Source organism: Mastomys coucha, unplaced genomic scaffold (genome assembly GCF_008632895.1).
Source record: "Mastomys coucha isolate ucsf_1 unplaced genomic scaffold, UCSF_Mcou_1 pScaffold21, whole genome shotgun sequence".
Taxonomy (NCBI): Eukaryota; Metazoa; Chordata; class Mammalia; order Rodentia; family Muridae; genus Mastomys; species Mastomys coucha.
Genome location: NW_022196904.1, coordinates 35,394,743 through 35,397,002, shown reverse-complemented (window position 1 = coordinate 35,397,002; position 2,260 = coordinate 35,394,743).

Sequence of the window (2,260 nt, the reverse complement as noted above, 5' to 3'; positions counted from 1 at the left end):
ACCAGGCTGACCTCAAACTCAGAAATCCGCCTGTCTCTGCCTCCCAAGTGCTGGGATTAAAGGCATGCGCCATCACTGTCCAGCTCCAACACAGTTTCTATATTCTATATTCTCAGGCCTGCTTTTTACAGCCCTGCTGTTTCTGCTGTTGTTTTTTAATCCAATACTAGCCTGAGAACGGTCAGGAGGTTTTGAGCTGCTCTTATAAGGACCACACATCTCTCAGCAATGTGTCCACACACTTCCATTCATGGCTTTGTCTATCTTCAGAGTGCTGAGCCTAGGAGCATATGACAGTTTTTGTCATATTTTCATTTCATGTCTAACCCTTTTGACCCTAGCAGGGTGGAGGGAGGTAGAGGGTGAAGAGAGGGTGGAGACAGGTAAAGAGAGGAGGTGGTAAAGGAGATCAGAGGCAAGAAAGTCACAAAATAATTTACACTCATCTCTATTGTCTTAGGGTTTCTATTGTTGTGGTAAAGACCTTGATCAAAAGCAACTCGAGGAGGAGAAAAAGGTTTATTTAACCTTACAACTTTCAGGACTCATTTTATCCTTGAGGGAAGTTTAGAACTGGAACCTAGAGGCTGGAGCTGAAGTTGAGGCCAGGAGAAGCCAGTAAGTGCGTTTCTCCATGGTCTCTGCTGTGTGTGCTGTGGCAAGCCCTTTGGAGCCTGGAAGATTTCAAGTCCAGCAATCTGACCTTGAGCTTCACTCTGTTACAGGGACTTAGGTCTGCTTTGATCTGATTGTGACGGTGCCCTGGTTCTTCCCTCTTGGAATAAGACATAACTTATTTTGACTTGGCTGGAGCCCCCAGTATGGCACTATTCTCCAGATTGATTACATCCACAGTGGTGGGGACAGCACGTTGTCCTTACTGGGATAAAAAGCTTTTCTGGCTTACCTCTTCTACAAGTAAATACCTCTGCCAAAATGAACATCCAGGTACTTACTTACAGAACGTCTTAGCCACCCTCATGGTACTCCACGTAGCATCGCTTCTGACCAGAGAACCTGCTTCACAGCTAAGGAAATATGGCAACAGGGTCAAGCTCATGGACTCCGCTGCTCTTTCTATGTCCCACACCATACTGAAACAGGTGGATTGGAAGAGCAATGAAATGGGCTTTTAAAGATCCAGTTAAATCACCAGCTGGGTGGCACTAACCTGAAGGGCTGGGCAAGCTTCTCTAGAAGGCTGTGTATTTGTTCAATATATGGTGCTGTTTCTCCCAAGCCAGGATTCTATGGGTCCAGGAACCAAGATGTGGAAATGGAAATGATTCTCAGTATCACTGCTAGTGACTGACTAGGGAAAGTTTTGTTTCCTGTTCTCACAACCTTATGCTCTGTTGGCTTAGAGGTTTTGGTTTCAGAAGAAGTAATGCTTCTGCCTGGGGACACGGCACATTGAATTGGAAGTTTAGAGCTCCCTCCTGGCTATTTTGAGGTCCTGATGCTCGTGAGCCAACTGTCTAAGGAAGATGTAACAGTACTAGCAGAAGTGATATATCCAGACTACCGGGGGAAACCTGCTTCTCCATTATGGAAACAGGAAAGAACATGTCTGGAGGGTAGCGGGGATCTTTCAAGACACCTCTTGGTGTTACTACATTCTGTGATTTAGGTCAGTGAGAAAGGACAAAGATTCAATCCAGGCAGGGTTATAAATGACTCAGACCCTTCAGGAATGGAGATATGAGTCACCCCTCCAGGAAAGGCGCTAGAACCTGCTGAGGGGTATGCTGAGGGTCAGGGGCATATGGAATGGGTAAATACAGGGAGGTAGTTATAAATACCAGACGAGGCCATGTGGCCAGTGACAGAAAGGAGGACTGTAACTGGAAGGTTTTGCCTTATTTGGAAGGAATATATGTGTGTGTATACATAAGCAGATATTTGGGATTTTATTTAGTGTAGCATCAATTGAGATAATATTAGAGGTTAAATGTGATAAACCTCTGATGTCATATTTAAATTATGAGAGCTTAGACATTCCTCAAAGAACCTTGCTATACAAGCTCTTCGGATTCTGAATGAAAAAAACAAAAAAAAAACAAAAAACAAAAAACAAACAAACAAACAAAAAAAAAAACGGAAGGACCTGACTGCTCCTAGGTATGGTAGAGGAGAAAGTTTGCTGTAGATAAGAACCAGAGGCTCTAGGCAGTGGAAGTACAAGCCTTTAATCCCAGCACTTGAGAGTCAGAGGCAGGCAGATTTCTGAGATTTCTGAGTTGGAGGCCAGCCTGGTCTA